This window comes from Acinonyx jubatus, chromosome B4 (assembly GCF_027475565.1).
Source record: "Acinonyx jubatus isolate Ajub_Pintada_27869175 chromosome B4, VMU_Ajub_asm_v1.0, whole genome shotgun sequence".
Taxonomy (NCBI): Eukaryota; Metazoa; Chordata; class Mammalia; order Carnivora; family Felidae; genus Acinonyx; species Acinonyx jubatus.
Genome location: NC_069387.1, coordinates 79,986,633 through 80,012,568, shown reverse-complemented (window position 1 = coordinate 80,012,568; position 25,936 = coordinate 79,986,633). Strand labels below are relative to the sequence as shown.

General features: G+C 35.5%; 2 protein-coding genes and 1 pseudogene across 2 annotated transcripts in view; 1 reads left to right on the top strand and 2 right to left on the bottom strand.

The window, feature by feature from the left end:
- Positions 1–25,936, bottom strand: part of LOC106970341 (olfactory receptor 6C1-like) — a 164,173-nt gene that overhangs the window by 120,339 nt on the left and 17,898 nt on the right. The window lies entirely within an intron of this gene.
- The window catches only part of LOC106970340 (olfactory receptor 6C3-like), a 165,644-nt gene that overhangs the window by 121,924 nt on the left and 17,784 nt on the right, over positions 1–25,936 (bottom strand). The window lies entirely within an intron of this gene.
- LOC106970356 (olfactory receptor 6C76-like) lies at positions 15,018–15,952 on the top strand (annotated as a pseudogene).

Sequence of the window (25,936 nt, the reverse complement as noted above, 5' to 3'; positions counted from 1 at the left end):
TCAAAATACATAAATAAACTTAAAAAAATAAACTTTTTACACTTCATATATTCCAGTTCAGAGGTTGAGAATGTACAAATATTTCCAATGGTTATAAATAATTATAATGCACTAAGATTTGTTTCTTTTTTTTCCTCTTTCAATTTATTCCTTTCTTACTTGTTTTCTTTCTTTTCCCACACTCCTCAGTGTATCATTTTTCTAAAAATGTCTGCATTCTGGCCATTTAAGTCAAAAGCATAGGGAAATGTCAATCAGCAGAGGATGAATTCTATAGGGTGCCAAATTATAAAGATAGAAGTGAATCATACATGCATATTCCCAGGCTAAATTTAAATTACAAAATTGCAACCCCCCCCCAACAAAAACTATTGTAAATTACTTTACATCATTTTTTTTCTTTTAATTCCAAATAAAATACTTGCTGAATGGCAGTAAAATAGTCATTATTTCTGACCATTTTTATAGTCCTAGGGACTTCTGTACCTACTTAGGTAATTTATAGGTAAGAGAGAGGAGACTCCTTTGGGATATGAAAACTGGGGAGTTCATGAAATATTTAAATTCTATTGAATTCAACAAAATGAAGTTTCTCAAATTCAAGACTAATTCATTTTTCTAGTGACATATTTTATGATATTCACATTGACTTTGCATACTAAAGGCATATATAATTATAATTACGTGAGGAAAACAACACATTCATTTAATAAAATTCATTTCTGAGATTCTGTTGAAGCCTACGAAGGGTATCTATTTAAAACTTGATTCCTACAAAATGAAGTTTCAAAGGTTTCTTATTAAGACAACTCAACTGAGTTGATAAAAAAAATAGTTTTAACATCATACTATATATTTCAATGACTTACAAATAAATCAACTTTTTTTGTCCACTTTGTGCAGTTAATATGACCAAAATACTTTTTTTTCCAAACCTTATTGTTGTTAGTAGCAATTTCATCCCCAATTGTCTTCTTTTGATTTGAGTCCCAGAACAGAGGCAATTTCTGAATGTTGTATATTCATCATATTTTTTTATATTGCTTTAACCTACTTTTATCTTACATTCTCATCCAAAATACATTAATCCCAGCACCTCACACTCAAGACACATGAGCTCTAAGATTTTTATGATAACAAGAAATTCATCTAATTTCAGTTCTTCTCATTATTTTCTTTAAAGAGCCATATCTCCAATTTATTCTATATTAAATTTGAAGCACATTTTTTGCATTACATATAAAATAAATACATCTCTTTAAAAAATTTAGAATGGAGTGGTAAAAAGGGAATGTTTCAGTCTCATTGTTTACTTTGAAATGTGTCTGGCCTCCATGAGAAGCACTATTGCTTCTTTTGTAGTTTTAAGATTGCAAGAACTATAATCATTTTTGTGTACTCTGCCATTGATCTCAAGAGGATTAGCTGATGAAACAATTTTTAAAAGATGGAAACATTCCCTGGGAGACCATTGTACAAATACATTAAAAATACATGACTTACTTATTAAGTGGAGAAAACTCTATAATCCATAAACTCAAGTTTAAAAGACAAGACAAAATCTTCTTTTTGAGGCAGCTATATGTTGTAAGCCATATGGAGTTTTTGGAACTTACAGCTTACATATCCATGACAAATATACATTCTACACAAGAAAAGTGAAACTCCCCAATCCATATTGTGAAAAGACTTTAAGGGGATTACTAAAAATTTGAATCCTGATTCAATAAGGGGCTTATACTTACCTAAATTAAACCTTTCAAGGCTATCTTCTTGAGTGACAGATTGAATTTAGAGACTTAATTAGTTTTAGGATTTGAAAGCAAGACATGTCATCATTGACAAAGGAAATATTAAGTGTGTATATTACCCTGGAAGGATCAAAATCATAGAGCTCTAGATTGAGGGGAAATGAGGGTCTCAAGACAGACAATAAGAGTCTAATCTTTGCACCAGCTATCTAAGTGTCTTCACCCAATCTGCGGGAAATTTGGTTGATTCTACATAAAATTTTATTTCAATTCATTTTACCTTTATTTCTACTGCTAAGTACTTAAACTAATCCTGTTATAACAGATAAACTTTAAAATCATTGCAATATTACATAGTAGATTTTTAAAGGTATTTCAGTTAAGTAAAAATGTATGTACAGAATATGTAATTATTATACTATATAGCTTGGTCACTTTTCACAGATTTAACATCCTCACATAAGCAGTACTCAGATAAAGAAGTAGAATGTTACCAGCACTGCAGAATCCTCCCTTTTATTCTTTTCTGGTCATTATCCCTCTCAAGGTTTAGCCACTATTCTTACTTTCAATGAATTGGGTCATTTTTTTTTTTTTGCCAGATTTAACACAATGAAAAGTTATTTCCTGGAAATTTAAAGTCAAATATGCAGCACAGATGGCAGAGATTATGTTTGTAGGGTGGGATGTGCCTACTCTATTCTATGCCACCATTCAGAAATTAACTTTTAAAGCTCTGCCCTCTTCAACATATATCTACAATAGAGAGAAGAAGAGAGTCTGGTAAATCATCACAGGGGAGGTTTTTATTGCTAGACTTGGAGGTAATTCTCATAATTTCCATTTATTTTCCATTGATAATAACCCAGTTATATAGACATACCAAAATGCAAAATGTCCAGATGTCTAGTCTTGATGTGTGTCCAGTAGGAAACGTTTTGTGATTAAACATAGTGTCTGCTACAACTGCGAAGATCTGAATCCAGTCTACCATTCCCTTCCACTTGGTCTAAATAGTAGCCTCTAATAAGCTTCTAAATGATCTTTGCTTCCTTTCCTTATCCAATCTATTTTCTGTAGAGAAGATAAAAATATGTTTTCTCAAGTTATGCTACTTCTTTGCTAAAATTATGTCCCAAAGCCACATTAAATTGTAGATGAGTGGCCAGTAAGACTCCTTGGCATAGCTCTTCACTACCCTTCTTCATGTTCTTCCATTCTTTCCTTATCTGCTGTTATCAATGTAATACAGACTCTCTTTCCATTCTTTAAGCTCTTTTTCACCTCTCTCCTTACATCTGCTCTCATTTTGCCTCCAAATTCCAGGCAATTGGAAATATCATCTCCATAAAACAGTCGTTTTCAGAGGAAACCATTTGTGAGGAGACCCTCCCCTTTTTTATAGTCATTGTCTCAACATTTTTTCTTTACAACTCTATCAATATTTATTTTATGTATTTTTCTCCTCTCTCTGTTTCTGTCTCTCTCTCTCTCATCTCTGTTCTCTTAGATAATTAAGCCATTTAGGGGCAGAGAGTTGTCTGTTATATTATTCATCCCTATATATTTAGGATCTGGTATAGCCCTCAAACTAGAATTTAAAAAGTATGTGATGAAGAATTAAAAAGTTGAGTTATTTGGATATGAGAGCAATTGATGGTTATTCTGAAATTTTGAGCATGATGAAATAAGAAATTAGACAATGTCACTAAGTAAGATGTGGCATAACAGGAAGCCTGGAATGAGCATGGAAGAAATTTGGAGGAGAGAGGGAATAATGATGAGTTAATTTTTAAAATATTAAATTCAGGGTGTCATCTATATAAAAATCTTCTGATATAGTTCTTTCCAATTTTCAAATAAAATAATCTACACTGAAAACTAATAATTAAAACTTATGCAACTCTGGAAGCATTTGAAAATAACTTCAGGATAAAGTATTTTAAAATGAGAAAAATACCAGTTGAAAAGAAATGAGCCATCAAGCTATGAAAAGATATGGGGGAATCTTACATGCATATTACTAAGTGAAAGAAGCCAATCTGGAAAAGTACATACTCTGTTATTCCAACTATATGACATTACAGAATAAGAAAATTATGGAAATAGTAAAAAGACCAGTGGTTGCCAGGGGTTAGGGAAAGGGGTGAAGGATGAATAGATGTAGACAGAGGATTTTTAGGGCAATGAAAGCATGTGATACCATAATTATGGATAACCAATCACAAATTTTTTAAAAAAATTTTAATGTTTATTTTTGACAGAGAGAGAGAGAGAGAGAGAGAGAGAGAGAGAGAGAGAGAATGAGTGGGGGAGGGGCAGAGAGAGAGGGAGAACCAGAATCCGAAGCAGGCTTCAGCCTCTGAGCTGTCAGCATAGAGCCCCACATGGGGCTGAACTCACGGACTGCGAGATCATGACCTGAGCCGAAGTCAGACGCTCAACCGACTAAGCCACCCAGGCGCCCCCAGAACTTAATTAAGCTACTCAAATCATAAAGTCCAGAAAAGAAAATTTGCATTAACTATATGATATGATTCTCTAATACTTTTTTACTAAAAATTTTTATTGTAGTTTTTATATTGCTATAGTGTTTTTTTTAAATCATTTTTTAAAAGCTTATTTTGAGAGAGACAGAGATGGCACAAGTGAGGAGAGGCAGAGAGGGAGGGGGAGAGAGAGAATCCCAAATAGGCTCTGTGCTGCCAGCGCAGAGCCCAACACAGGACTCAAACTCGTGAAACTGTGAGATCATTACCTGAGCTGAAACCAAGAGCTGGATGCTTAACCAACTGAGCACCCGGGTGCCCCAGTCAACTATTTTAAAGTGTGCAGTTCAGTACATTTAGTCCACCCACATTGTTCAGCAACGACCACCTATATTAAGTTCCAAACACTGCTCTCCTAAAAGGAAACTGTACCCACTTAATAGTCATTTCCCATCCCTTCTTTTCTGAGCCCCTGGCATATACTGATCTATTCTAACTCTGTAAATATTTCATATATATGGAATCATACAATATGTGACCTCTTATGTGTGGTTTCTTTCACTTAGCATCATGATACTGACGTTCATCCACACTTAAGCATGAATTAATACTTCATTTTTCTAGCTGGATAATATTCCATTATGCATATATATCACATTTTATCCATTTATCTGTAGATGGACATTTGAGTTGTTTCCACCTTTTGGCTATTGTGAATAGTGCTGCCATAAACAATAGCATACAAGAATTTGAAAGCCTGTTTTCAGTTATTTGGGTGAATATCTAGGAATGATATTGTTGAATCATATGGTAATTTTATGTTTATCTTTTTTAATGAGACTCCCAAACTTTCCTCAGTGCCTACACTGTTTTACATTCCCACTAGCAATGTATTGGATTTCCAATTTCTCCATATCAATTTCTTTTCTTTTTTTAATTATGGCCATGCTGGGATCCTCCCAGCATGGCCATAATTGAAGTGCAATTCAGTGTGGTTTTAATTTGCATTTTTATAATGACTAATGATGTGTAACATTGTTGCATGTCGTTGTTGGCCATTTGGAGAAATGTCTGTTCGAATCCTTTGCACATATTAAAATTGGGTTATTTGTGATTGTTTTTGTGTTTTTGTTGCAGCTGATTTGCAATAGTTCTTTATGTATTCTGAATACTAGAACCTTATCAGATATGTGATATGAAAATACTTTTTCCAGGGGCGCCTGGATTGCTCACTTGGTTGGGCATCTGACTTTGGCTTGGGTCATGATCTTGTGGTTTGTGGGTTCGAGCACCACGTCAGGCTCTGTGCTGACAGCTCGGAGCCTGGAGCCTGCTTCAGATTCTGTGTCTCCCTCTCTCTCTGCCCTTCCCCTGCTCATGCTCTGTCTTGCTATGTCTCAAAAATAAAACATTTAAAAAAATTTTTTAAAAGAAAATACTTTTTTCAGGTTTTTGCTTTTTGAGAAACAGAGGGGGGAGGGGGCACAAGTGAGCAAGGGGCAGAGACAAAGAATCCCATGAAGGGCAGAGAAAGAGAGAGAGAGAGGGAGAGAGAGAGAAGCGGGGCTCATCTGAAGTGGGTCTTGTGTTCACCCAATGTGGGGCTTGTACTCACCTGATGTGGGACTCGAACTCATGAACCCTGAGATCATGTCAGATGCTTAACCACTGAGCCACCCAGGTGCCCTTCCAGGTTTACTTTACACTTTCATGATAATGCCCTCTGATGCATAAAATTTAGATGAAGTCCAATTTAATGTTTTCTTTTGTTGCTTATGTTTTTGGTGTCATACATAAGAATCAACTGCTATATCCAAATCAAAGTTATGAAAATAGACCTCTATATTTTCTGCTATGAAATTTGTAGTTTTGCTCTTACTTCTATGTAATTGATATACTTAGAGTTAATTTGTGAATAGCGGTGACCTAGGGCTCTAACTATTCTTAGCATGTGGCTATCCAGTTGTCCCAGCACCATTTAAGAGACTATTCTTTCCTCCATTGAATAGTCTATGTACCTTATGAGAAAATTGATTGGCTATTGATGTATGAGATTATTCTGGACTTTCCATTTCTATTTGATTTTTCCATAAAGAACTTAAAGTTCTTTCCAATTCAAGTGTTTTTATTTATTTTCATCTAACCGTTCTGGCTAGAACTTCCAGCACAATGATGAATAGCAGTTGAGAATGTAGACATCCTTGTTGTGTCCTGGAGGTTTGGGGAAGGCTTTCAATCTTTCACCACTAAGTGTGACAATAGCTGTAGGGTTTTCATGAACACTTAGCAGTTTGAGGAAGTTTCTTTCTATTCCAAGTTTGCTATATTTTTATCATGAAGTTTTATCATTTGAATCTTCTCAAAGACTTTTCCTGCATCAGTTGTAATGACCATGGTTTTTTTTTTCTTCCTTTATTTTATCTTCTATCATTGGTGTATTATGCCAATTGATTGTTGTATGTTGGATCACTGTACATTACATCCCATTTTATCATGGTGTATTACCTTTAAATGCAGCTAAATTTAATTTGCTAATATTTTGTTGAGGATTTTTTCATCTATATTCTTAAGGGATATAGATCTGTATTATTCTGTTTTGTGATGTTTTTATCTGGCTTTAGTATCAGAATAATGCTGCCCTCATGCAATCAAGTAGGAAGGGCATTATAATCTCTAATATTTGGAAGTTGAAATTCTTTAATTCTTTAATTCTTCTTTAAAGTTTCAGGGGGTACCTGGGTGGCTCAGTTGGTTAAACATCCAACTTTGGCTCAGGTAATGATCTCACGGTTTGTGAGTTCATGCCCCGTTTTGGGCTCTGTGCTGACCGCTCAGAGCCTAGAGCCTGCTTTGGATTCTGTGTCTCCCTCTCTCTCTGCCCTTCCCCCTGCCCTCTCTCTCTCTCTCTGAAAAAAGTAAAACATTTAAAAAAATTAAAGTTTCAGGAACATTTATCTGGTCTTGGATATTCTTTATTTAGATTACTGATTCAATTTCTTTAATAACTACAGGTGTATTAGATATTCTGTTCAACCTTAAGTGGTAATTTGTGGGTTTTTACAAATGTTTCAATTATGCTAATTTATCCATGCACAATTGTTCGTATTTATTCTTATATTCCTTTCTATTTTTAGAAGGTCAGTAATAATGACTCTGATTCCTGATTTTAGCAATTTGAACCTTCTCTCCTCTCTTCTTGTCAATCAAGCTAAAGGTTTGTCTGCTTTTGTTCACGTTTTGAAAAAACCAACTTTCAGTTTTGTTGATTTTTCTCTATTTTTCCCTCTCTTCTACTTCATTTATCTCCACTCTAATATCTATTATTTACTTGTTTCTGCTGTTTTTGGGTTTATTTTGCTCTTTTTTAATTCAAAAATTTTTAACATTTATTTAATGAGAGAGAGAGAGAGAGAGCTCAAGCGAGCATGAGTAGGGGAGGGGCAAAGAGAGAGTGAGACACAGAATCCTAAGTAGGCTCCAGGCTCCAAGCTTTCAGCACAGACCCTGACATGGGACTTGAACCCACAACCATGAGATTATGACCTGAGCTGAAGTTGGAAGCTTTACCAACTGAGCCACCTAGGTGCCCCAATTTTGCTCCTTTTTAAATTTAAATCTGGAATTTTGAAATTAGATTATTGATATGAGCTATTTTTTTTTTGTTAAAGCAGATGTTTAAAGCTATAATTTTGCCTCTGAACACTGCTTTCATTGTATTTCATAAGTTTTGGTATCTTGTGTGTTTGCTTTCATTTGTCTTCAAGTGTTCTCGAATTTCCTTTGCAACTTCTCCTTTGGCCCATTAGTTGTTTATGAGTGTTTTTTAATTTGCACATGTTTTTTCATACTTACCATGAATTTGGTCTGAAGCTTCTGAGAAGCCAAAATGAAGAAGTTAACAACAAACCTTTTACATTATCTATGTTTACACTATCCAGTTTGGTAACCACTAAAAATTGAAATGTGGCTAGTCCAAACTGAAATGTGCTGTGAATGTAAATTGTACCTCACATCTCAAAGACTTAGTACAAAAAAAGTAAAATATCTCTTTAATTTTTAAATATGTATTAGATGTTGAAATGATAATCATTTGGGTATACTTGGTTAAAATATCTTATTGAAATCAATTTCACCTGTTCTCTTTACTTTTTAAAATAAGGTTACTAGAAAATTTAAAATGACAAATGTTGCTTACATTTGTGTTTTGCATTATATTTTTATTGGACAGTGCTGACTTATAATATCCTCTGCTTTTTAAAATTCAAATTACACACATATGTTAGATCTTTTGATATTGTCCCATAGGTCACAGAGGCTCTGTTCGTTAAATATATATATTTAACTTTTTGTTTTTCAAATTGAGTGGTCTCTATTAATCTCTAAGTTAACCGACTCTTTTTTTTGACTCTTTTGTTTTATAATCATCTTTCTGCTCCTCAGCCCATCCACTGAACTTTTACTTAAGATAGAATTTTTGTTACAGTATTTTTAAAAGAGTCTTTTAAATATGTGAATATTTAAATTTCTTTGTGATGAACTTCTATTTTATTTCAAGCTTATTTTAAAAATGCAGTCTTCAATATTTGCCCCATGTTTAAAATGTTTGATATTTCTAATTTCTTCCTGAAATTCCAGCTTTCTGGCTGGATTCAGTTTTCTTCAGCTGACAAACTTCCTGCAGCATTTCTTGTAGTGCAGATGTGTTACTGAAAAATGCTCTTAGTTTGATTTTATGTGAAAATGTCTTTATTTCCTTGTAATGTTTGAAGCACAGTTGTACTGTATAGAATTCTAAATTGACAAGTAGTTTTTTGTTTGTTTGTTTGTTTGTTTGCTTGCTTGTTTCAGCACTCTAAAGGTGCCCTCTGTTTTCTGGTCTCCATAGCTTGTGAAAAGAAGTCAGAAATTGTTTAAGCCTTTGTTCTCTAATATTCATAGTATGTAATTCGTCCTTTATCTGTAGCCAGATTTGAGATTTTCTCATTGTCTTCGGTGTTTAGTAGTTTGATTATGATTTGTTTAGGCATTTAGTCATGCTTGGAGTTAGCTTGGTTTCTTGATTCTGTAAATTTATGTCATTCTTCAAATGTATGAACTTTGGGACCATTGACTCTTCAAAGCTATCACATGTCCAGGTTGCCACTATGAAAGGCATTTTGTAAATTTTTATAACCCCACTTGCCAATCTTGTCGGATAAAGTTTCTCCTTAAAACTGTTGATTAAAGCAAGAAAGAAGGAAATAATAAATAATGGAAAAGGAAAGTAGGAAAGTATATGATGGAAATAAAGATGAAGAAAACAGGGAGTGAAGGAGGAAGGTGTTCAGAGATAATCTAATTTGGATCTCAGAATGTTGCCTATTATTAAAGACAGAAACATACTCATGGTATTGGATTTGTAATTAATTTTAATAAATGGTTGGTGCTATACAGAATGTCAGTTTTGTAGAAAATGCAATTGAATGTACTTATCCCTTTACTTCTTCAACACTCTTATTTTCTTGATGTAGATCAGAATTTGTGACCTATATCATTTGAATTCTCCCTAAAGAACTTTGTTTAACATTTTTTGCAGGACAAGTCTGTTGGCAATGAATTCTCTGTTTTTATTTTTGCTTAGTCTGTTAGGGCTGCTATCACAAAATACTGTAACTGGGTGCCTTGAACAACAAACATTTATTTCTCAGCTTTAGAGGTAGAAAGTCTAAGATCTGGGTGCCAACAGATCTGGTGTCTGGTAAGAGCCTGCTGCATAGATTTCATACACTTTTAACTAGGTCCTCACATGGTAGAAGGGAGCAGGGGAGCTGTCAGGACGTATGCCCTGGACACAGAAGAGTGCTTGATACATTTCAAGCACACAATAAATAGGTATTCACAAATTAATGAAGGTAAAGGGGGCGCTTGGTACTTTAAGATACTGCATTTTGTACAGAATCTTCTGAGAACATAGTTGAAGGATATAAAAAGGAGTCTGTGTATTTTGGCATCTCTTATATAGGAAGCAAGCCAAAGATCCTCAGGGAAACATTGCTTTTGGAGCTGAATTCCTTGGAGACATATGCGCACAGTTTACAGAATTCCCTGGAAATAAACCATAATCACTTGACAGGATAAATCATTGCTTAATTTTAGTACTGTGCTGTATTGACTTAAAAACACATTGAATATGAAGAATAAAAGAGATACCTGGATAGTTTAAATTGCTGATCTAGTAACACCTGTGTGGCTCAGTCAGTTAAGTGTCCAGTTTCGGCTCAGGTCATGATCTCAGGGTTTGTGGGTCTGAGCCTTGAATCAGGCTCTGTGGTGACAGCTCAGAGCCTGAAGCCTGCTTCAGATTCTGTCTCTGTCTCTCTCTCTGCCCCTCTCCTGCTTGCGCACTCTTTCTCTCTCAAATATAAATAAACATTAAAAATTTTTTTTAGAAATTGTTGATCTAAGCTAGAAATAGCTAATCACAAAATGTCCACAAGTGTTAAAACTTATTATAAAAATTACACATTTCAGTGTGATGCTTGGAAAGAAAAAAAGATATAAATCTAAGTGCTTCATCCTGCAATAGAAATATAAAAATGAGACCATCACAAACAAAATACTTTGCCTGAATAATTCTGTTTATACACCTTTAAGGATAATAGTTTGTAAATTTTAGTGTTTTGCAGACTGACTTATAATCCACATTTTGAAAATAAATCTCTAAAACTCTGAGTACTTTATATTAATATATTTAAGTTATTCTGATTTTATTTTAATTACAGAGGATCTGAAATTATCCCTTCATGTATCCCTTCAAATCTGTATTTTTGTATCCTTTGGGTTAATACCTAGTAGTGCAATTATTGTGTCATAGGGTAGTTCTATTTTAAACTTTTTGAGGAACCTCCATACTGTTTTCCAGAATGGTTGCACCAGTTTGCAATCCTACCAATAGAGTAAGAGATATCCCCCTTCTCCACATCCTTGCCAACACCTGTTGCTTCTTGTGTTCTTAAATTTAGCAATTCTGGCAATTGTGAGATGGTATCTCAATGTGGTTTTGATTTGTATTTCCCTGATGATGAGTGATATTGAACATTATTTCATGTGTCTGTTGCCCATCTGGATGTCTTCTTTGGAAAAATGTCTTTTCAGGTCTTCCCCTTATTTCCTAAATGGATTATTTGGTTTTAGGGTATTGAGTTTGATGAATTCTTTATAGATATACCCTTTATCTGATATGTCATTTGCAAATATCTTCTCTCATTCCTTTCATCCATTTTGAATTTACTTTTGTGTATGGTGTAAGAAAGTGGTCCATGTTCATTCTTCTGCATGTTGCTGTCCAGTTTTCCCAACACCATTTGTTGAAGGGACTTTTTTTCAATCGGATATTATTTCCTGTTTTGTCAAAGGTTAGTTGAATATATAGTTGTGGGTCCATTTCTGGGGTTTTCTATTGTGTTCTACTGATCTCGGTGTCTCTTTTTATTCCAGTACCAGACAGTTTTGATGACTAGTTTTGTAATATAGCTTGAAGTCCAGAATCATGATGCCTCCAGCTTTTCTTTTCTTTTTCTGCATTGCTTTGTCTATTTGGGGTCCTTTGTGATTCCATACAAATTTTAGGATTGTTTGTTCTAACTCCATGAAGAACACTAGGGGTATTTTGATAAGGATTGCATTAAATGTGTAAATTTCTTTGGGGTAGTATAGATATTTTAACAATGTTTGTTCTTACAGTCCATGAGCATGGAATGCTCTTCTATGTCTTTGTGTCCTCTTCAATTTCCTTCATATGTATTCTATAGTTTTCAGAGTACAGATCTTTTACCTCTTGGGTTAGGTTTATTCCTAGGTACCTTATGGTTTCTGATGTAAATGGGATTGATTCCTTGATTTCTATTTCTGCTTCTTCATTATTGGTGTATAGTAATGCAACAGGTTTCTGTACATTGATTTTATATCCTGCAACTTTGCTGAATTTGTGTATTAGTTCTAGCAATTTTTTGGTGGAGACTTTTGGGTTTTCAACATAAGTGTCACATCATCTGCAAATAGTGAAAGTTTGATTTCTTCCTTAACTATCTGGATACCTTTTATTCCTTTTTTTTTTTCTGATTGCCCAGGCTAAGTCATCCATAATGAGAAGAATATGCATTAAATCTTCTTTAAATGTCTGGCAGAATTCCCCTGAAAAGCCATCTGGCCCTGGACTTTTGTTTGTTGGGAGATTTCTGGTTACTGATATAATCTCTTTGCTGGTTATGGGTCTGTTCAAATTTTTTATTTCTGCTTTCAAGTTTGGTAGTTTGAATGCTTCTAGGAATTTGTCCATTACTTTGAGATTGCCCAGTTAGATGTCATATAATTTTTCATAATATTCTCTTATAATTATTTATATTTATATGGTATTGGCTGTTATGTCTCCTCTTTCATTTGTGATTTTATTTATTTGAGTCCTTTCAATTTTCTTTTTGATAAGCCTGGCTAGAAGTTTACCAATTTTATTAATTCTTTCAAAAAATCAGCTCTTCATTTTGTTGATCTGTTCTCCTTTTTTTATTTTTTTTGTTTCTTTTTATATCATTTACTTTTGCTCTAATATTTATTATTTCCCTTCTTCTGTTGACTCTAGGCTTTATTTTCTGTTATTTTTCTAGCTCCTTTAGGTGTAAGGTTAGGTTGTGTATTTGAGACGTGTCTTGCTTCTTGAGTTAGGCCTGTATTGCTATATACTTCCCCTTAGGATTGCCTTTCCTGCATTCCAAATGTTTTGAACTGAAATGATACCATTTTTGAATAAAACAATTGTTTATGATTTTGAAAGGAGGGAAAATTCTCTTGCATGTTTTAATGTAAACATAAATAAAAGTAATAGGCTTGCTACACATATTATAATACACTGTTCCAGTGTATCTCTAGGGAGTTGGGTTAGCAGGAGAAAAACTAGGTCTGATTTGATATCATTCTTGTGGGGATGATGGGTCTGTTTTTGACTCAGATGACTATAGCCATTGTAATACAATTAAGTTCCTTGGGAATTGTCCCTTAGGTTTGGGAGAATGTTTGTAAGTACTAGGAAAATGTTATTATACTTTGGCACTAATAGCTAGAATGTCTAGAACCTTAACTATTCCCTGGAGAAAACTGTTATCATATTCTCTCTGATGAGTTTTTATTAATTCATGAGTTTTTATTTTTATGTACCTTTTCCACACTTCTTTTCCTACCTAAAATGCCTTACTTTACTTCCTAATATGTCTCCAAGACAGCTTTGGATCCATCTTTTTTTAAAACATATTTTCTTATTAATCTCCCTTGACTGCCCTAAGCAATCACACTTACCTTTAAATTTATGGCACATTATACATTGCTATATTCATGCAGAAATTCTGTCTCCTCAATATGTTGGTAAAGCACGATAGACAGGGACATTGACTTATACTGCTTTGATGCCTCAGTGTATAACAATGCATTCTCCATGGATCTATTAAATTGTTTAATAAATGTTTTGTATTGATAATGAAGTCCTTAAAGAAGCATCAATGAAGTCATCAAACAAGAAACTTGCCCCCAAGGGATGAAATGTTTATACCTAGGAGTTTTCATGACATTTAGCTTAATGAGAGCTTATATAATTTTCAACCACACAATCAACTCCATTTGAATTGGCTTAGCTCTTGAATACCATATAATTTGGAGGCAGTCAGTATTACCTGCAAGTGTCTGAACACTTGCCAAGTGACTGGTCATCCAAGTAAAGTTGCCTACAGTTTCTCGTCTGTACTCTCTTATGTAGAAGTAAATTAGAGCTTTGCCGTAACTAATTCTATACATCAGGTAAGAAGCCAAGAGCCAGATACAAGTCATTGTCTCATCTGAAGAAAAATCCTATCTTAATGGTAAGTATTTAAATTTATGGTCTTCCCTTACTGTCTTACCTCTTTTCAACTTCTTTTATCTTTTCTTCCCTTTTTCATTATCCTTCTTTCTGAACTCTTATTCACTTCATTTTGCATTTCACTTTGTGATTCTCTTCCTGTTTTCAGAACTGTAACCAGAAGAAACACTGAATCTGTTTGATTCTGTTCAAGTCAGGTTTACCACACAATCAGATGAATTTAATGAATGGCATAGGAGGTGGTAAAATGAAGAGACGGAATAAAGACAAAACAGACTACACTGACTTACAGAAATAAAAATCAGATAGGACCAAGACAGAATGTTGATTACCTGAGCAGATGTGGCAAAGGCCAAACCATTGAAGAGCTCTGGTTGTTCTACTGAATGACTTTCAGGATTATCTCCAACCTAAAGCTGGATTTCTGTTTTCACCCAACATAAGTATTTATATATCTATCATCTTGCTTCTCTGTTGCATTCATGGCCAGTTCCTTGAGGCAATGATATGTATATAATCATAGGCTGAGTATAAGTATTATGACATTTTAGTTCTTACATATTGAGAAAAGAGGAAATATTGTTTTCACCTACATGTTCATTTCTTCATCTCATTACCATAAATATACCTAAGTCAAAATATAAAGATAATTTATAAGATAGTTTTTTATTTCATCAGATTTGTAGAAAATCATTATCATTTCTCAAAAGCAAAGTAAGAGCTTTTATTAGAGTTTATCTTACATTAATCATTTCAAACAATGTCCCATTAGTATATATAATTAATAGCAAATACTAATATTTTGACATTGTTATTTTAATATTTTACAACTGATATCTTTACATAAATTTTCTTGATATTTTTACCAGAACAGAAGCATAGCAGAAGGTCATGATGGAAAACCGTACAACTGTGACAGGATTTATCTTAGCAGGATTGACAGAGGACCCAAAGGTGAAGATTGTGCTATTCGTCTTCCTGCTTCTCACCTACTTGCTAAGCAACTCAGGCAACTTAATTATCATTACCCTTACTTTGCTGGGTTCTCATCTCAAGACCCTATGTATTTCTTTCTTCAAAAATTTTCCTTCTTAGAAATTTCTTATGTAACTGTGTATTTACAAATTGCTTGTAAGCATGGCAACTGGGGACAAAACCATTTCCTATAACTGTTGTGCAGCTCAGTTATTTTTTGCCTTCCTTCTTGGAGCATCTGAATTTTATCTCCTGGTTGTCATGTCCTATGATCGTTATGTTGCCATCTGTAAGTCCCTGCATTATACAACCATCATGAGCAGCAAAATCTGTATCCAGCTGATCCTAAGCTCTTGGATCACTGGCTCCCTCATCATCTTTCCAGGACTCATTTTAGTCCACAGAAGCCTGGACTTCTGTGACTCCAGTATCATTGATCATTTCTACTGTGACACTGCTCCCCTCCTGCAGATCTCCTGCACAGATACACATGTGTTGGAAATTATGAGTTTCATCTTAGCTTTGGTGACTCTGCTGGTCACCTTGGCATTACTGATTCTACCGTACACATATATTGCCTGACAATTTTAAAAATCCCTTCTGCCAACGAGAGAAAAAAGGCTTTCTCCACTTGTTCTTCTCACATGATTGTCATCTCCCTCTCATATGGCAGCTGCATCTTCATGTACATTAAACCCTCGGTCAAACAGAGGATATCCTTAATGAAGGGAGTAGCAACTCTCAATACCTCAGTCGCACCACTTTTGAACCCTTTTATTTGCACTCTAAGGAACCAACAGGTGAAGCAAGCATTTAAGAACTTGCTACAAAGAGTCCTGTCTTTATCCAAGTAGAATCATAATGGGTTTATAAGGAAATTTATAAGGCAATTTGCAAAGGAAGTGCTTAGATTGGGTCCCGATGTCACTATTGCATCATCCAATATATAATCATACTGTTCTTTCACTTATTTCTGAAGTATCATGATGTTTACATTGGCTCTTTTTTCTCAATATATGCCTTCCTGTTCAAAATACTGACACTTTATTTTTCTGTTCCATTGTAAGCATTCTCAAATTTGACCCTTTCCTCTCCTCTTCTTCCATTTAATTGTAGCAAATATATGAAAGATTGTTTTCATCAACTTTATGCGTTAGATCATGGAGACTTAATTATTTCCATGCATGTGCACTATATTTTGTTCTTATATTTGATTTTCTGTAAACTCTTGATAAATTCAAAACAACTAAATGATGGGTCTTCCTTGGGATTTTTCCTTTGTTTGGCTTTTTATGTCTTGATATTCATTCTCTACTGTTTTTAAATAAATATATTTAAGAGTAGAAAGTTGAGATTAAAATGCCAATTTGAGAATTTAAAAAGAAATCCCACTAGGCTAGTGTAATAAAAAATATGGTATATATATTTTATACTACATTTTATTCTATATAATAAGTAAATACTGACTCATGTAAGTGTACTCAATCTGGGTAACTTTGATTAAGAATAAAATGCTGCCTAGACAGATCACATTTGATACTTTAACAGCTATTCCTTATACGTGTTATAATTGTTTTCCTTAGAGTCTACATTTATAATGTAATAATAACCAGGTATTTTATTCTGTGATGTTTTTAAGGCTAATTTGAAAGTATAAAATAAGTATAAGTATACTATCCATATTAAAAAACAAAACAAAACTTATAGCATAAATTATTCTGATTTTATCTTGTGAAAAAATGATCTTCTAAGAGGTACAATAAGTTACTCGTGGTCACATGACTAGTAAGAAAGATAGAATTGAAATCATTTCTGCTTGATTCCAGAGGCTATGTCTATGGTACCAGCACTTCACAATCAGTTTGTGGCAAAGAGTCGTTTACATGTATACCAAAATGATCATGGCTTCAGTTTTGGGGTTGGATGTAGAGGTGCAATAAAAGACTCTCAAGCTGGTTATGTTGGCTGGTGTTGTAGTTTACTGTAGTGTCTTGTTATTTTATATATGTGACATGCCACTTAAAAATCTAGAAAGCTTTGTAATATAGCAATTATGTACTTGTAGGGTGCTTCTTACAGTTTTACTATATGACCTGCTGTCGAGTCATAGAGTCAAATTGTCCTGAAGTAGATAATTGCTTTTGTATGCCCAAGATAATCTCTCTCTCTCCCACTCAGTCTCTATCTCTCTCTATTTCTCTCATGCACACGTGCATATACACACACACAAACATACTTATCTCTATATTTACCTCAATAATTTCTTTTTCTTTTTCTTTTTGTAGGATGATTTCCATAATTTGTATATGAGTCCATAAACCACAGTTAGCCAATCAAGGCAATGGACTCTCTGATTAGCTCAAGGTTACGCTTCTATCCTAGGTTTTACAGATGACCATATTCTCTCTACAAACAACTAAATTACTGTTAGGCATGAGACCAAAGTCAGTTCAGTAAAATACAATTTAATAAATTTTTGTAAATATTAGAGAGAATATTCTTTACTGCATGTTTACAGCTATAAAAAATAAATACAGAGCTTTCAGGGATCCATTAAATAGAACATGTATACCTCACTATGAAGCCAGAGTAAAGAAAGGCAGAACCAAAAAGGAAAAAAAAATAAGAGAGTATGAATACCAATAACTTCATTTTTTTCATTTTCAGTAACCAAAAATAACAAAAGCTAGCATCCTGTGGAATTTCAGGTTGGATTTCCTATACTCATAACCAAGATGAATCTTTTTAATTGTCATATCTACTAAATGTTCTCTCTACCCCACTGTGTATCTCTTGGCCCTTGGTGGCTTTGTCCTCAGGTATTAAGCAAGAGAAAATGAAAACTAAGAAGAATTTCATTCCCTATATTTTTTATCTATTAGGTTTTTACTTAATGTTTATCTGAATACCACCAGGCCAAGTATTTCTAGAAATTTGTCCCAGAAAAGTACAAGTTTTTAAATGTGTTAATTTTAGAGCAGTTTTAGGTTTACAACAAAATTGAAAAGAAGGTATAGAGATTTCCCATATAACCATGGACCTCAAACGTGCATAGCCTCCCCCATTTACAATATCCCTCAGCAGAGTGATATGTTTCTTATAATTGGTGAACCTACATTAACACAGCATAGTTACCTAAAGTCCATAGTTTACATTAAGGTTTACTTTTGGTGAATCCACATTCTATAGGTCTGGACAAAAGTATACTTACTGATAGATAGATATGTAGGTTGACAGATGATACAGATGGAAGATATATAGATATATAGGTGATATACATAGATATATAGATATAAATCCTTTGTACCCTGCCTATTCATCACTTCTCACCCCTCACTCCCCAAAAACTGCTTATTTTATCGTGATCATAGTTTTTCCTTTTGCAGAATGTTATATAGTTGGAATCATAAAATATGTAGCTTTTTCAGATTAGCTTCTTTCACTTAGGGACATGCACTTGGGTTTCCTTCATGTCTTTTCATGGTCTGATAGCTCATTTCTTTTTTAGGATTGAATAATATTCTATTTTCTAGATGCATCATAGTTTGCCCATTTACCTACTAAAGGGTATCTTAGCTGCTTCCAAGTTTGGGAAATTATGGATAAAGCTGCTATAAGGATCTGTGTGCAGGTTTTTGTGTGACCTATTTTGGTGAGTCAATACTGAGATGGGTGATTACTGGATCATATGGTAAGAGTGTTTAATTTGTAAGAAACCACCAAATGTCTTCCAAAGTTGCTGTACCATTTTTCATTCTACCAGCAAAAAAATGAAAGTTCCTGTTGCTTCACATCCTCATCACCTTTGGTGATTTAAGTGTTCTAGGGCTGGCCATTTTAATATGTGTGCAGTGGTTTCTCCTTGTTTTCATTTACATCTCCCTGATGGTATATGATGTGGATCTTCTTTTCATGTGCTTATTTTCCATCTATGTATGATCTTTGGTGAGGTATCTGTTAAGATCTTTGGTCCAGTTTCTAATCTTGTTCATTTTCATTGTTTTTTTAATATGAAATTTATTGTCATATTGGTTTCCATAAAACACCCATTGCTCCTTCCAACAGGTGCCCTCCTCAATGCCCATCACCCACCCCCCTCTGCCTGCCACTCCCCATCAACCCTCAGTTTATGCTGTTTTTAGAGTCTCTTATGGCTTGGCTCCCTCCCTCTCTAACTTTTTTTTCCCTTCCCCTCCCCCATGGTCTTCTGTTAAGTTTCTCAGGATCCACATACGAGTGAAAACATATGGTATCTATCTTTCTCTGTATGACTTATTTCATTTAGCATAACACTCATTTCCATCCGCATTGCTACAAAAGGCCATATTTCATAATTTCTCATTTCCAAGTAGTATTCCATTGTGTATATAAACCACAACTTCTTTATCCATTCATCAGTTGATGGACATTTATGCTCTTTCCATAACTTGGCTATTGTTGAAAGTGCTGCTATAAATAAATATTGGGGTACAAGTGCCCCTATGTATAAGCCCTCCTGTATCCCTTGGGTAAATTCCTAGCAGTGCTATTCCTGGGTCACAGGGTAGATCTATTTTTAATTTTTTGAGGAACCTCCACACTGTTTCCCAGTATGGCTGCACCAGTTTGCATTCCCACCAACAGTGCAAGAGGGTTCCCATTTCTCCACATCCTCACCAGCATCTATAGTCTCCTGATTTGTTCATTTTAGCCACACTGGCTGGCGTGAGGTGGTATCTGATTGTGGTTTTGATTTGTATTTCCATGATGAGGAGTGACATTGAGCATCCTTTCATGTGCCTGTTGGCCATTTGGATGTCTTCCTTAGAAAAGAGTCTATACATGTTTTCTGCCCATTTCTTCACTGGATTACTTGTTTTTCAGGTGTGGAGTTTGGTGAGCTCCTTATAGATTTTGGATACTAGCCCTTTGTCCGATATGTCATTTACAAATATCTTTTCCCATTCCATCGTTTGCCTTTTAGTTTTGTTGATTGTTTCCTTTGCTGTGCAGAAGCTTTTTATCTTCATGAGGTCCCATAAGTTCATTTTTGCTTTTAATTCTCTTGCCTTTGGAGATGTGTCAAGTAAGAAATTGCTACGGCTGAGGTCAGACAGGTTTTTTCCTGCTTTCTCCTCTAGGGTTTTGATGGTTTCCTATCTCACATTCAGGTCCTTCATCCATTTTGAGTTTATTTTTGTGAGTGGTGTAAGAAAGTGGTCTAGTTTCATGCTTCTGCATGTTGGTGTCCAGTTCTCCCAGCACCATTTGTTAAAGAGACTGTCTTTTTCCATTGATATTCTTTCCTGCTTTGTCAAAGATTAGTTGGCCATACTTTTGTGGGTCCAATTCTGGAGTTTCTATTCTATTCCATTGGTCTATGTGTCTGTTTTTGTGCCAATACCATGCTATCTTGATGATTACAGCTTTGTAGTAGAGGCTACAGTCTAGGATTGTGATGCCTCCTGCTGTGGTCTTCTTCTTCAATATTACTTTGGCTATTCAGGGTCTTTTGTGGTTTCACACAAATTTTAGGATTGCTTGTTCTAGCTTTGAGAAGAATGTTGGTGCAATTTTGATTGGGATTGCATTGAATGTGTAGATAGCTTTGGGTAGTATTGACATTTTGACAATATTTATTCTTCCAATCCATGAATATGGATGTTTTTCCATTTCTTTGTATCTTCTTTGATTTCCTACATAAGTGTTCTATAGTTTTTAGCATACAGATCTTTTACATCTTTGGTTAGGTTTATTCCTAGGTATTTTATAATTCTTGGTGCAACTGTGAATGGGATCAGTTTATTTGTCTTTCTGTTGCTTCATTATTAGTGTATAAGAATGCAACTGATTTCTGTACATTGATTTTGTATCCTGCAACTTTGCTGAATTCATGTATCAGTTCTAGCAGACTTTTGGTGGAGTCTGTTGGGTTTTCCATGTATAATATCATGTCATCTGCAAAAAGTGAAAGCTTACTTCATCTTTGCCAATTTTGGTGCCTTTGATTTCCTTTTGTTGTCTGATTGCTGATGCTAGCACTTCCAACACTATGTTAAACAACAGCGGTAGAGAGTGGACATCCCTGTCATGTTCCTGATCTCAGGGGGAAAGCTCTCAGTTTTTCCCATTGAGGATAATATTAGCTGTGGGCTTTTCATAAATGGCTTTATGATGTTTAAGTATGTTCCTTCTATCCTGACTTTCTCAGGGGTTTTTATTAAGAAAAGATGCTAAATTTTGTCAAATGCTTTTTCTGCATGGATTGACAGGATCATAATGTTATTTTCTTTTATTAATGTGATGTATCACATTGATTGATTTATGAATGTTGAATGAGCTCTGCATCCCAGGAATGAATCCCACTTGATCATGGTGAATAATTCTTTTTATATGTTGTTGAATTCGATTTGCTAGTATCTTATTGAGAATTTTTGCATCCATATTCATCAGGGATTTTGGCCTGTAGTTCTCTTTTGTTGCTGGGTCTCTGTCTGGTTTAGGAATCAAAGTAATGCTGGCTTCATAGAATGAGTCTTGAAGTTTTCCTTCCCTATTTTTTGTAACAGCTTGAGAAGGATAGGTATTATCTCTGCTTTAAATGTCTGGTAGAATTCCCCGGAGAAGCCATCTGGTCCTGGATTCTTATTTGTTGGGAGATTGTTGATAACTGATTCAACTTCTTTGCTGGTTATGGGTCTGTTCAAGTTTTCTATTTCTTCCTGTTTGAGTTTTGGAAGTGTGTGAGTGCTTAGGAATTTGTCCATTTCTTCCAGGCTGTCCAGTTTGTTGGCATATAATTTTTCATAGTATTCCCTGGTAATTGCTTGTATTTCTGAGGGATTGGTTTTAATAATTCCATTTTCATTCATGATTTTATCTATTTGGGTACTCTCCCCCCCCCCTTTTTTCTTTTTTTTGAGAAGCCTGGCTAGAGGTTTATCAATTTTGTCTATTTTTTTCAAAAAGCAAACTCTTGGTCTCATTGATCTGCTCTACAGTGTTTTTAGGTTCTATATTGTTTATTTCTGCTCTGATCTTTATCATTTCTCTTCTTCTGCCGGGTTTGGGGTGTCTTTGCTTTTCTGCTTCTATTTCCTTTAGGTGTGCTGTTAGATTTTGTATTTGGAATTTTTCTTGTTTCTTGAGATAGGCCTGGATTGCAATGTATTTTCCTCTCAGGACTGCCTTCTCTGCATCCCAAAGTGTTGGACTGTTGTATTTTCATTTTCATTTGTTTCCATATATTTTTAAATTTCTTCTCTAATTGCCTGGTTGACCCATTCATTCTTTAGTAGGGTCTTCTTTAACCCCCATGCTTTTGGAGGTTTTCCAGACTTTTTCCTGTGGTTGATTTCAAGCTTCATAGCATTGTGGTCTTAAAGTATGCATGGTATGATCTCAATTCTTGTATACTTATGAACGGCTGTTTTGTGACCCACCATGTGATCTATCTTGGAGAACGTTCCATGTGCAGTCAAGAAGAAAGTGCCTTCTGTTGCTTTGGGATGCAGAGTTCTAAATATATCTGTCAAGTCCATCTGGTCCAATGTATCATTCAGGGCCCTTGTTTCTTTATTGACCGTGTGTCTAGATGATCTATCCATTCTTGTAAGTGGGGTGTTAAAGTCCCCTGAAATTACGACATTCTTAATAAGGTTGCTTATGTTTGTGATTGTTTTATATATTTGGGGGCTCCCGTATTTGGCACATAGACATTTATAATTGTTAGCTCTTCCTGATGGATAGACCCTGCAATTATTATATAATGCCCTTCTTCATATCTTGTTACTGCCTTTAATTTAAAGTCTAATTTGTCTGATATAAGTATGGCTACTCCAGATTTCTTTTGACTTCCAGTAGCATGATAGATAGTTCTCCATCCCCTCACTTTCAATCTGAAGGTGTCCTCAGGTCTAAAATTAGCTCTTGTAGACAGCAAATAGATGGGTCTTGTTTTTTTATCCATTCTGATACCCTATGTCTTTTGGTTGGAGCATTTAGTCCATTGACATTCAGTGTTATTATGGAAAGATATGGGTTTAGAGTCATTGTGATGTCTGTAGGTTTCATGCTTGTAGTGATGTCTCTGGTACTTTGTGGTCCTTGCAATATTTCACTCACAGAATCCCCCTTAGGATCTCTTGTAGGGCTGGTTTAGTGGTGATGAATTCCTTCGGTTTTTGTTTGTTTGGAAAGACCTTTATCTCTCCTTCTATTCTGAGTGACAGACTTGCTGGATAAAGGATTCTCGGCTGCATATTTTTTCTGTTTATCACATTGAAGATTTCCTGCCATTCCTTTCTGGCCTACCAAGTTTCAGTAGATAGGTCTGCCACTACTCTTACGGGTCTCCATTTATATGTTAGAGTGTGTTTATCCCTAGCTGCTTTCAGAATTTTCTCTTTATCCTTGTATTTTGCCATTTTCACTATATGTCGTGTAGAAGATCGATTCAAGTTATGTCTGAAGGAAGTTCTCTGTGCCTCTTGGATTTCAATGCCTTTTTCCTTCCCCAGATCAGGGAAGTTCTCAGCTATGATTCATTCAAGTACACCTTCAGCCCTTTCTCTCTCTCTTCCTCTTCTGGAATTCCTATTGTACAGATATTGTTCCTTTTGATTGCATCACTTAGTTTTCTAATTCCCCCCTCATACTCCTGGATTTTTTTCTCTTTTTCTCAGCTTCCTCTTTTTCCATAATTTTATCTTCTAATTCACCTATTCTCTCCCCTGCCCCTTCCATCCGTGTATGGCTGCCTCCATTTTATTTTGTACCTCATTTATAGCATTTTTTAGGTCCTCATGACTATTTCTTAGTCCCTTGATCTCTGTAGCAATAGATTCTCTGCTGTGCTCTATGCTTTTTTCAAGCCCAGTGATTAATTTTATGACTGTTATTCTAAATTCTTGTTCTGTTATATTGCTTAAATTGTTTTTTATCAGTTTGTTAGCTGTCACTACTTCCTGGGGTTTCTTTTGAGGGGAATTCTTCTGGTTTGTCATTTTGGGCAGTCCCTGCAGTCGCTCCAAACTGCAGGGCACTTCTGTGCTGTCTGGAGTAACTTGTGTTGGTGGGAGGGGCCGCAGTCAGACCCGATGTCTGCCCCTAGCCCACCGCTGGGGCCACAGTCAGACTGGTATGTACCTTATCTTCACCTCTCCCAGGGGCAGGACTCACTGTGGGTGGCCCCTCTTAGGGCTACTTGCACACTGCCAGGCTTGTAGTGCTGTTTGGACAGGATCTGGCATATTAGCTGGGTGTGGGAGGGGCAGGCTTAGCTTTCTTTGCTGTCCGTGGTCCCCTGCGGGAGGGGCCCTGCAGCACTGGGAGGGAGGCAGGACCATAGGAGGGATGGATCCACAGAAGCACAGTGTTGGGCATGTGCGTGGTGCAAGCAAGATTGGTGATGGGAACTGGTTCCTTTTGGAATTTTGGGTGGGGGATGGGAGAGGGAGATGGTGCTTACCAGCGCCTTTGTTCCCCCACTGAGCTCTGTCCTTCTGGGGCTCAACAACTCTCCTTCCCAGGGTCCTCTCACTCTCCCCACTCTCCAAGAGCAGAGCTGTTGACTTTTAACATTCCAGATGTTAAGTCCTGCTGGCTGTCAGAACTTACGCAGTCCTGCCCCTCTGCTTTTGCAAGCCAGACTCCGGGTTTCTGCCTTGCTGTGTGGGCTGCCCCTCCACCGCCCCAGGTCCCTCCCACCAGTCCGTGTAGCACCCTCTCTGCCCTTCCTACCCTCTCCTGTGGGCCTCTTCTCTATGCTTGGCTCTGGAGAGTTAGTTCTGCTAGTCTTCTGGTGGTTTTCTGGGTTATTTAGGCAGATGTGGGTGGAACTTAAGTGATTAGCAGGATGAGGTGAGCCCAGCGTCCCCCTACGCTGCCATCTTCCCTGCTCAATTTCTCATTTTCATTGTTGAATTCTAAGAGTTTTTGTATATTTGAGTTACTTTTCACATGTATTTTATGTAAATATTGTCTCCCTGTATGTGACTTGTCTTCTCATTTTCTTGACACTACCTTTGGCACAGCAGAAGTTTTTAATTTTAATGAAATCCATCTTACCCATCATTTCTTTCATGGATCATAACTTTCATGTGGTATCTAAAAGATCACTGCCAAAATCAAAATCATCTAGGTTTTCTCTGTGCTTTTAGGAGTTTCAGAGTTTTGCCTTACATATAGGTCCAAGTGATGGACACCCTGCCTGAGGATATCTGATTATAAAAATTTAAAGTTTAGTATGAAGTTGGGAAAGAATATGATTTAAGCTTATAAACTTGTTAACACCATAGATACTGTTAATATGCTTTTATTTCATATTCTTTTTCAAAAGTTTTTATTTAAATTCTAGTTAACATACACTGTAATAATGTTTTCAAGAGTAGAAACTAGTGATTCTTTGCTTATATAACACTCAGTGCGCATTACAAGGATTGCCCTCATTAATGCCCATCACACATTTATCCCATCCTCCATCCACATCCCCTGCAGCAACCCTCATATTGTTTTCTATAGCTATAGGTATCTTTGGTTTACCTTCCTCTCTCTTTTTTATATCACGTATGTTCATGTTTTATTTCTTAAATTCGACATGTGAGTAAAATCATACGGTATTTGTCTTTCTCTGACTGACTTATTTACTTTAGCATAATATGCTCTAGCTCCATCCACGTCATTGCAGTTGGAAAGATTTCATTCTTTTTGATGGGTGAGTAATATTCCACTGTATATATGTATACCACATCTTCTTTGTCCAATCATCAGTCAATGGGAATTTGAGCTCTTTCCATAATTTGGCTGTTCATAATGGTGCTATAAATTTGGGGGTGCAAATGCCCTTTCAAATCAGTATT